Genomic DNA, 12,060 nt, shown 5'->3' on the forward strand with positions numbered 1-12,060 from the left:
TACACTACCATATCCCGTAGACCCAGGTCTCCCTACTTACTGTCTTTACCCCACCCCAGCCCTAAAACACATTCCACTACACTACCATATCCCGTAGACCCAGGTCTCCCTACTTACTGTCTTTACCCCACCCCAACCCTAAAACACATTCCACTACACTACCATATCCCATAGACCCAGGTCTCCCTACTTACTGTCTTTACCCCACCCCAGCCCTAAAACACATTCCACTACACTACCATATCCCGTAGACCCAGGTCTCCCTACTTACTGTCTTTACCCCACCCCAACCCTAAAACACATTCCACTACACTACCATATCCCGTAGACCCAGGTCTCCCTACTTACTGTCTTTACCCCACCCCAACCCTAAAACACATTCCACTACACTACCATATCCCGTAGACCCAGGTCTCCCTACTTACTGTCTTTACCCCACCCCAGCCCTAAAACACATTCCACTACACTACCATATCCCGTAGACCCAGGTCTCCCTACTTACTGTCTTTACCCCACCCCAGCCCTAAAACACATTCCACTACACTACCATATCCCGTAGACCCAGGTCTCCCTACTTACTGTCTTTACCCCACCCCAGCCCTAAAACACATCCCACTACACTACCATATCCCGTAGACCCAGGTCTCCCTACTTACTGTCTTTACCCCACCCCAACCCTAAAACACATTCCACTACACTACCATATCCCGTAGACCCAGGTCTCCCTACTTACTGTCTTTACCCCACCCCAACCCTAAAACACATTCCACTACACTACCATATCCCGTAGACCCAGGTCTCCCTACTTACTGTCTTTACCCCACCCCAGCCCTAAAACACATTCCACTACACTACCATATCCCGTAGACCCAGGTCTCCCTACTTACTGTCTTTACCCCACCCCAACCCTAAAACACATTCCACTACACTACCATATCCCGTAGACCCAGGTCTCCCTACTTACTGTCTTTACCCCACCCCAATCCTAAAACACATTCCACTACACTACCATATCCCGTAGACCCAGGTCTCCCTACTTACTGTCTTTACCCCACCCCAGCCCTAAAACACATTCCACTACACTACCATATCCCGTAGACCCAGGTCTCCCTACTTACTGTCTTTACCCCACCCCAACCCTAAAACACATTCCACTACACTTGTCACGAATCCCGCTTCCTGAGTCTGTGTTTGCCTGTGTTTCTGTCCTGGAGTGTGTTTCCGGTGTCCGGGCGAATTAGCTTGTTGGGAGATCGATGTTCACCCGCACCTGTATCCCATCAGTAATCTGCACACCTGTCCTGATCATCACCTCTCCCCTTCAAAAGCTCTGACCTGACATCCATTCCCTGCCGGATCGTTAGCCATGAACAGTATGTTGTGCCATAGTATCAGCCTCAAGTTGGATAGAATTTGTTTTGTTGTTTTTTACGTATTGCTTGCCTTAAACTTACCTCCGTTTGTTCTGTCTTCAGTTACTCACCCGGATCATTTATCCCATTCCCGCCTGGTCATCGGAGGATTCCGCTTCCCCATTGGATCCACCTATTTACTCCCATCAACTCACCACCGCTGCCCGCTACGCCACCTGGATATATCTACCCATTCACATTCACTTGTAAATAAATACTCACCTTCTTCCTACTCTCCTTGTCCTGGTCTGCTTCTGGGTTCGATTTTGAAAGAACGTGACAACACTACCATATCCCGTAGACCCAGGTCTCCCTACTTACTGTCTTTACCCCACCCCAGCCCAAATACACTCTCCACACCAGTCCACTACCACTCCTATGCACAGGCCTCTCATTATTAACAGTAGAGTTAATTGAGGTTATTTCAATCATGGTGTTCAAGACTGGCTTATAAATAACAGGCTGGCAGGCTGAGGATCACATTATAAAATGTTTCTGGTCCTAATGCAGGGTGCATGTTTTCCCTCAGGACACACACGCGTACACACACACTCACCCCTACACAGTCTTAAGCACTGACAGACTTCAAATTAGGCAGAAGAGGCATTTGCCTCAGGCCTCACATCATCAAGGGGCCGCATGAGTAGGGCATCATTTTTTAAATGCATCTCCACTTAAGGCCTCCTCATGTTCTGCTCGAGGCATAATAAATACATTTAAAAAAATATCCATCAAAATCTTCCGCATCTGTGGTGGAAGATGGCCGAACTACAGCGGTGTTTGTCAGACCAGGAGACATCCCAAAATTCGGTCTTCCTACAAAAGCATATGTAGTGTTGGTTTTCTACACACTAATATGACCCCTCCACGGAAAGATCATACTCTTACTAAAGCGTGGTGTTCTTTGTTTGCTCTACAACCTCCACACCATGTCAAGGTAACCCGGTATTGGGCCAAGAAATGCTTTATTATATCTCTCAGATTTAGGACAGACACTTCAAAACATACTTCCTTTTGATTTCCTTTTTGACTACATGCTTTTCCATGTATGAATCCATGTATGAACCTATTAAGGATCCGCCCCTTTAAAAAATAAATTAGCCTAAAATGACATACTCAAATCTAACTGCCTGTAATTCAAGCCCTGAAGCAAGGATATGCATATTCTTGGTACCATTTGAAAGGAAACACTTTGAAGTTTGTGGAAATGTGAAAAGAATGTAGGAGAATATAACATAATAGATCTGGTAAAAGATAATACAAAGAAAAATGTTATTTTGAATTTTATTTGTACCATCATCTTTGAAATGCAAGAGAAAGCCCATAATGTATTATTCCATCCCAGGTGCAATATACATTTTGGCCACTAGATGACAGCAGTGTATGTGCAACGTTTTAGACTGATCCAATGAACCATTGTATTTCTGTTCAAAATTGTGTATCAAGACTGCCCAAATATGCCTAATATGTTTATTTATAACGTTTTATGTTCCAAATTGTGCACTCTCCTCAAACAATAGCATGGTATTATTTCACTGTAATAGCTACTGTAAATTGGACAGTGCAGTTAGATTAACAAGAATTTAAGCTTTCTGCCCATATCAGATATGTCTATGTCCTGGGAGATGTTCTTGTTACTTACAACCTCATGCTAATCACATTAGCCTACATTAGCTCAACTGTCCCATGGAAGGGACACTGATCCCGAAGAAGTTTTAAATGTGTTTCTATGGGCTAATAGCAGCAGTGGTGACCCAGCATTCAGGGCACATTTTTAAAAGGCTTGCCTGTTTTGCATGTTATTTTGGCATTAATACGTGTCACATATCAGTTTGCAAACAATGTAAATATATATATATATATCATTGAGTTGATAAAGCTGTATACAAACATGGTCTCGTTTTTGTTTTCTTGAGTAAGTCAGCTCCAAAATGCAGGTGTTTCAGCCTAGCTCAGTGATTTCTGTGGTGGTGGGGCAAACCAGCAGAAAATACGACGATTTGCGCCGTGATTGGCTCAGTGTTCTGTCACTCGTGGGGACACTACATCACCTCCAAGTCTAAGGGTAGAGCTCTAAAATTCTAGCCCATTGGGTGCTGCCATAGAGTTACATTAGAAGTGCCAATCCAAGAAGGTTCAAGGTCAATGGACACAGATAAAATGATGTCAAATAACGTTATATATATACATAAGCTTTGATTGGACTGATCATGTCAACATCATACTTTCAGCTAGCAGTCATCATTTTGAGTCAAGTCGACAATCGACTGGCAAATCCTTTTTAATCCTTGTCATATGAAGAGAAATAATGAAGAGAAATTATAAATAAAACGTTTCAGTGCTTGAAAAATAGGGGTAGGGTTGTAGAGAATCGAAGGACCGTGAATGTAACAAGAAATCTTAGGTCGACGTTGATCTCTGTGATCCCTGGTCAAGGTTTGACGCTGATCCTGAGGATCTCTGGTTGAGGTTTGACTCTGATCATGGCGATTTCTGGTCGAGGTCAGCCTGATGTGGGAACCCGGTGAATTAGCAACCAATGAAAAGGCTAAGGCTCTGTCCTTTATTCTGCTAATCATCCTGGTGGTGCACTGGACTGGTGTTGAGTTGTTGAAGGGGAAGAAAACCACTTTGATTGCTATATATCCCGTCTCAAGTGCTCAAGAAAACCCTCTAGCTGCTCTCACTTGTGGGAGTGGTATGTGGATGTGCCTTGACTTGTAGCTATAGCTGTAATTGTTTAGATATTGTGGCAGGTGAGCTGGTCAGCGTGGACGGTCCATATCTTGTGGAGAATCTTCTCTGTTAACTGGCATCTTTAACTGGAATCCTGTAACAGTTACTCAATCCGGCTCGAAGGACCATGAAAAATAGGGGTAGGGTTGTAGAGAATCGAAGGACAATGAATGTAAGAAGACATCTTAGGTGCTGGCTTAAGGCCGTAGCAACAACTACAGAATGTCCCGTCAGAACAAGGATGAGGCGGATGTCCAGGTTAGGGGGAGTTTAATGGAAGAAGATGTCCACATTCACACATCAAACACACATCTGACCACATCAGACACACATCTGACCATGGTTCACATAACTGAGAATCATGTCCAGTGAGAACTGACATTAACTATGTGGGGGTCCTCTGAATAGGAGACAAGCTGCACAACTAGAGCTAACCATAAAGGATGGCTAGAATCAGCTAACTGAAGCTGGCCGTTTTAACAGGGCTCGTCAGTCATTGGACATAAACATTACACAACAAGTTGGAAATCGCAAATTCAACAATGAGTGGTTTGGAAGGAATCACTGGCTAACTGCAAGCAGGTGACTACCTCATGAAGCTGCCTGAGAGAATGTCAAGAGTGTGCAAAGCTGTCATCAAGGCAACGGGTGGCTACTTTGAAGAATCTCAAATGTAAAATATATTGTGATTTCTTTAACACTTTTTTGGTTATTACATGACTCCATATGTGTTATTTCATAGTTTTGATGTCTTCACTATTATTCTACAATGTAGATAATAGTAAAATAAAGAAAAACCCTTGAATGAGTAGGTGTGTCCAAACTTTTGACTGGTACTGTATTTTTGGATACTTACAGGGGTCCTAAAATTCTAAATCAAATAACTAAATTATACATTTTATGATCTTTAAAATAATTCCATATGTTAGTTTAGTAGAACCCCAGCACCGGGCCCTTAGATTCTAGGGGGATACAATATGCATGTATTTTGTAAAAAGACAGGTGATGCTGATAATACTGCCTTTGTCGTCGAGGCAGAGGAAATGTATGTGTAGCCCATGTACACTACATGACCAAAGGTTTGTGGACACCTGCTCGTCGAACATCTCATTCCAAAATCAAATCAAATCCAATTTTATTTGTCACATACACATGGTTAGCAGATGTTAATGCGAGTGTAGCGAAATGCTTGTGCTTCTAGTTCCGACAATGCAGTAATAACCAACAAGTAATCTAACTAACAATTCCAAAACTACTGTCTTATACACACAAGTGTAAGGGGATAAAGAATATGTACATAAAGATATATGAATGAGTGATGGTACAGAGCGGCATAGGCAAGATACAGTAGATGGTATCGAGTACAGTATATACATATGAGATGAGTATGTAAACAAAGTGGCATAGTTAAAGTGGCTAGTGATACATGTATTACATAAAGATGCAGTAGATGATATAGAGTACAGTATATACGTATACATATGAGATGAATAATGTAGGGTATGTTAACATTATATTAGGTAGCATTGTTTAAAGTGGCTAGTGATATATTTTACATCATTTCCCATCAATTCCCATTATTAAAGTGGCTGGAGTTGAGTCAGTGTGTTGGCAGCAGCCACTCAATGTTAGTGGTTGCTGTTTAACAGTCTGATGGCCTTGAGATATAAGCTGTTTTTCAGTCTCTCGGTCCCAGCTTTGCTGCACCTGTACTGACCTCGCCTTCTGGATGATAGTGGGGTGAACAGGCAGTGGCTCAGGTGGTTGTTGTCCTTGATGATCTTTATGGCCTTCCTGTGACATCGGGTGGTGTAGGTGTCCTGGAGGGCAGGTAGTTTGCCCCCGGCGGAGCAGTTGCCGGAGCAGTTGCCGGAGCAGTTGCCGTACCAGGCAGTGATACAGCCCGACAGGATGCTCTCGATTGTGCATCTGTAGAAGTTTGTGAGTGCTTTTGGTGACAAGCCAAATTTCTTCAGCCTCCTGAGGTTGAAGAGGCGCTGCTGCGCCTTCTTCACGATGCTGTCTGTGTGGGTGGACCAATTCAGTTTGTCTGTGATGTGTACGCCGAGGAACTTAAAACTTACTACCCTCTCCACTACTGTTCCATCGATGTGGATAGGGGGGTGTTCCCTTTGCTGTTTCCTGAAGTCCACAATCATCTCCTTAGTTTTGTTGACGTTGAGTGTGAGGTTATTTTCCTGACACCACACTCCGAGGGCCCTCACCTCCTCCCTGTAGGCCGTCCGTCGTTGTTGGTAATCAAGCCTACCACTGTTGTGTCGTCCGCAAACTTGATGATTGAGTTGGAGGCGTGCGTGGCCACGCAGTCGTGGGTGAACAGGGAGTACAGGAGAGGGCTCAGAACGCACCCTTGTGGGGCCCCAGTGTTGAGGATCAGCGGGGTGGAGATGTTGTTGCCTACCCTCACCACCTGGGGGCGGCCCGTCAGGAAGTCCAGTACCCAGTTGCACAGGGCGGGGTCGAGACTCATGGGCATTAATATGGAGTTGGACCCCCATTTGCTACTATAACAGCCTCCACCTTTCTGGGAAGGCTTTCCACTGGATGTTGGAACATTTCTGCGGGGACTTGCTTCCATTCAGCCACAAGAGCATTAGTGAAGTCGGGCACTGATGCTGGGTGATTAGGCCTGGCACGCAGTCAGCGTTCCAATTCATCTCAAAGGTGTTTAATGGAATTGAGATCAGGGCTTTGTGCAGGCCAGTCAAGTTCTTCCACACTGATCTCAACAAACGATTTCTGTATGGACCTCACTTTGTGCACGGGGGCATTGTCATGCTGAAACAAGAAAGGGCCTTTCCCAAACTATTGCCACAAAGTTGGAGGCACAGAATCGCCTAGAATGTCATTGTATGCTGTAGTGTTAACATTTCCCTTCACTGGAACTAAGGGGCCAAGCCCGAACCATGAAAAACAGCCCCAGGTCATTATTCCTCCTCGACCAAACTTTAAAGTTTGCACAATGCATTGGAGCAGGTGGTGTACTCCTGGTATCTGCCAAACCCAGATTTGTCCGTCAGACAAATCTGATGGTGAAGTGTGATTCATCACTCCTGTCGACGCTTGGCATTGTGCACGGTGATCTTAGGCTTGTGTATGGCTGCTCGGCCATGGAAACCCATTTCATGAAGCTCCTGACGAACAGTTCTTGTGTGGACATTGCTTCCAGAGGCAGTTTCGAACTCGGCAGTGAGTGTTGCAACCAAGGACAGGCGATTGTTACACGCTATGCGCTTCAGCATGCAGCGGTCCCATTCTGTGAGTTTGTGTGGCCTACCACTTCACGGCTGAGCTGTTGTTGTTCCTAGATGTTTCCACTTCACAATAACAGCACTTACAGTTGACCAGGGCAGCTCTAGCAGAGAAGAAATTTGACTTGTTGGAAAGGTGGCATCGTATGACAGTGCCCCGTTGAAAGTCACTGAGCCCTTCAGTAAGGAAGTAACAGCTCAGCCAATGCTTGTCTATGGAGATCGCATGGCTGTGTGCCCGATTTTATCTATAGTGGGGCAAAAAAGTATTTAGTCAGCCACCAATTGTGTAAGTTCTCCCACTCAAAAATATGAGAGAGGCCTGTAATTTTCATCATAGGTACATTTCAACTATGACAGACAAAATGAGAAAAAAAATCCAGAAAATCACATTGTAGGATTTTTTAATGAATTTGTTTGCAAATTATGGTGGAAAATAAGTATTTGGTCAATAACAAAAGTTTATCTCAATACTTTGTTATATATCCTTTGTTGGCAATGACAGAGGTCAAATGTTTTCTGTAAGTCTTCACAAGATTTTCACACACTGTTGCTGGTATTTTGGCCCATTCCTCCATGCAGATCTCCTCTAGAGCAGTGATGTTTTGGGGCTGTTGCTGGGCAACACAGACTTTCAACTCCCTCCAAAGATTTTCTATGGGGTTGAGATCTGGAGACTGGCTAGGCCACTCCAGGACCTTGAAATGCTTCTTACGAAGCCACTCCTTTGTCGCCCGGCAGTGTGTTTGGGATCATTGTCATGCTGAAAGACCCAGCCACGTTTCATCTTCAATGCCCTTGCTGATGGAAGGAGGTTTTCACTCAAAATCTCACGATACATGGCCCCATTCATTCTTTCCTTTACACGGGTCAGTCGTCCTGGTCCCTTTGCAGAAAAACAGCCCCAAAGCATGATCGAGGGAGAATATCAGTGGTCTTGTATGTCTTCCATTTCTTAATAATTGCTCCCACAGTTGATTTCTTCAAACCAAGCTGCTTACCTATTGCAGATTCAGTCTTCCCAGCCTGGTGCATGTCTACAATTTTGTTTCTGGTGTCCTTTGACAGCTCTTTGGTCTTGGCCATAGAGGAGTTTGGAGTGTGACTGTTTGAGGTTGTGGACAAGTGTCTTTTATACTGATAACAAGTTCAAACAGGTTCCATTAATACAGGCAACGAGTGGAGGACAGAGGAGCCTCTTAAAGAAGAAGTTACAGGTCTGTGAGAGCCAGAAATCTTGCTTGTTTGTAGGTGACCAAATACTTGTTTTCCATCATAATTTGCAAATAAATTCATTAAAAATCCGACAATGTGATGTTCTGGATTTTTGTCTGTCAAAGTTGAAGTGTACCTAAAATTACAGGCATCTCTCATCTTTTTAAGTGGGAGAACTTGCACAATTGGTGGCTGACTAAATACTTTTTTGCCCCATTGTACCTGTCAGCAACGGCTGTGGCTGAAATAACAGAATCCATTCATTTGAAGGGGCACCCACATACTTTTGTACATATAGTGTATCTGATGCTGTTTGGCCAAAAATATTATTGAATGTCATACTATTTATGGCCTGACAGCATCAGATACATTGGCTGCATGTAGTATGACAGAGGGGTGCTGTTTCTCTCACTCGGATGCTTTCTCTGGTGAGATAGTTACAGCAACTTGCAAATTGAAGAAAAGTTTGCGGGTGCACAGAGAACTGTTCGGATGCTGGAATTATTTTGGGTGAAGGTGCGAAGGAAACCAATTTTTTAAGTGATTTGTTTGACAATCAGATTACTGATTACTTTCAATGCACATTAAAAGGTAATACATTGTTTACAGTTAAGTTACATGTCTTTACTATAAATCCCACAGACTGGCCTCCAAATCACTAAATACGCCCCTGCCTTTAAGATGTATCTAAACAGATGCTCATTTGATTCAAGTAACTAAATCATTCCTGAGACTGAATGGCTAGTAAAGCTTATATCTGGAATTTAGTAACACATTTTATCGATTGACATGGTGCTCTTTGACTGGGAGCTGTTCATTCCTGCCACATGCTTGTCAAATATAAATGCCGGCTTAGTGGATAAAAAAAAAAAATGTTCATGAAATGAAACAAAAGTATGTTTCCTGGAATCCTTCTGGAAGTAAAAGAGAGAAAGGGGTCTTTAAAAAAATGTCAAATATCTCACATGCATGAGGCTAATAAAATGACTGGGGCATATTGTGAACACATGGAATTATATGTTCAGTCCGCTTGTGATAAACACTTTGGTATATTGTCCACTTAAACCAAATAGAAACACAAAGTGTGTATGTGTGTGTACATGCCTTTGTGTGTGTGCGTGTGTGTGTGCTTGCATATCTTTGTGTTTAGACACATGTGGAGAGAGAAATGGGAGAAAGCAGACTATCAAAAGTCCTGCTAAAGCTGAATTTTCAGTACATCTTGGCCAGGCTCGGATATGTATTCATTCAACTGCACCATACTGTAGCATACTGTAGCAGCAAAGCCTTGGTAATCACGTAACCATAATGTATAAGGGTAAACCTGCTTACTCTGTGAGAATACATACCTATCTTTCTGTCTAAGCCCCGAGGTCATGGTGTTGAATAGATTAAATCACAAGTGAGATCTGAACTCTCATTTATATTTTGTTAGAGTCGGTTCACTCCAAGATCCACCTCTGGCTATTCCCCTAGAAATGTTATAATCGATGTGTTACGGTACAAGCCTGTCTGTCTCTGTCTGTCTATGTGTCTCTCGCTCTTTTTACCCATGTTTCTCGCACTCTAATCTCCATGTCTTGAATAGGGATCTGAATCTGGTTTTGGTAAAACCACCCGGAAGTAGTCCAAACTAAACTGAAACTCAGTTTTCCAAAACCAAATAAACAATTATCCTTAGACACTACTGGACTTTGAAACCACCGCACACACGCACGCACACACACACACACACACACACACACACACACACACACACACACACACACACACATATATATATATATATATACAAAAAAAAAGGATCCAGACATTTCAAAGGTCCCTGTATGGATGGCACTCAAGGTTACAGAAAGCACATCCTTCTCCAAACAGCCAGGCTGCCCACAACAGCTGAAACAGAGCAGTACCTAGCCAATTGGTTTGCCCTAGTTTTTGACAGCCCGCAATCTGGAGGCCACGCACTGCAAGCCTGTGTACGTGGCCCCGACTGCCGAATATCAGCGCCACCAGCTTGCACCTACGCCCGAGGCTGTCCAAGCGTGCCACGAGGGGCTGATACTTAAATTTCTGCAAAGTTCGGCTCCATGTAGCCATCAAATTAGCAACCCATTTACAAAATGAGCAACTCCCCCTGGCCTCCCCACAACAACAATATCTGGTGTATTTGACACACAGGAAAACACATCATCATCAACATCAAACCAGCTTCCCCTTACACAAGAATGTTTATGCATGTGTGCTGTTAGTAAGACCACTTGTCTCACTTCGCTGGCTATCAGGTCAACAAGGGGGTCATGTCTAGCAATGTACAAGTCCTTGTATGAAAAGCAGCCATTCACAACATGGGCAAAGGACTCCATTACATTTGATTCATGAAGAATACAACAGGGTTTGCAGGGTACCAGAGTGCTAGATTATGTTTTGTTGGTAGAACTTGCAGCCTCGCCTTAACAGTAAAGGTTAGAATGTCCTCGCCAATGGCAGCATTTTGGTACATGAAATGGGAGACAGAGTGGTCAGCACAGTCCAGAGCAATGTTATAATCGATGTGTTAGGGCACAAGCCTGTCTGTCTCTGTGTGTCTCTATGTGTCTCTCTCGCTTTTTCCCCCATGTTTCTCACTCTCTATTCTCCATATCTTCAATAGCAATCTGGTTTTGGTAAAACCACCAAAAAGTAGTTCAAACCAAACTGAAACTCAGTGTTCCAAAAACCAAATCAATGTTCCAAAAACCAAATCAATGTTCCAAAAACCAAATCAATGTTCCAAAAACCAAATCAATGTTCCAAAAACCAAATCAATGTTCCAAAAACCAATCATCCTTAGAAACCACTGTTCCTTTAAACCACCACACACACACACACACACACACACACACACACACACACACACACACACACACACACACACAGACACATCCATGCTGGACTGGCATGGACCTTCCCCACTGCAGGAATTAACACTAGTGCTTGGCCTAATGTCTTAGACTTTTGTGTTTCCATGTCCAAAGAAAAGCCAAGGGCCTGCCCAAGATGTTCATACTCTAGATTGAGGACTTAGAGAGAGCTTTGGAGAAATGTTGCAGTCAGATGCATTGCATAACACTTTTAGCTGTGTACCACCAATGTCAGTTTCAATACGCTGAGGAAAAACTGTTGACAAAATACTTAGATTACATTGTCACAGTGAAAAGTTAAAACAGTTTGTAAAACAATGTGTGATAAAAGAAACAATCTCACAACGGATGCAGAATGGAGGGATGGTAGGACAAAGGGAGAGAAGAAAACAGCATGCTGAAGCTTCAAACTGGAACACAAGATGTTTCGACTTTCACGTGGAGAGGAAAAAGTCCAAATGGTTCCTTTCTGACGTGCGCAGTGCCAACTCGTTTTGATTACAACATTTTCAAGCAGTTCACAGA

Source organism: Oncorhynchus nerka, linkage group LG28, assembly GCF_034236695.1.
Source record: "Oncorhynchus nerka isolate Pitt River linkage group LG28, Oner_Uvic_2.0, whole genome shotgun sequence".
NCBI classification, from domain to species: Eukaryota; Metazoa; Chordata; class Actinopteri; order Salmoniformes; family Salmonidae; genus Oncorhynchus; species Oncorhynchus nerka.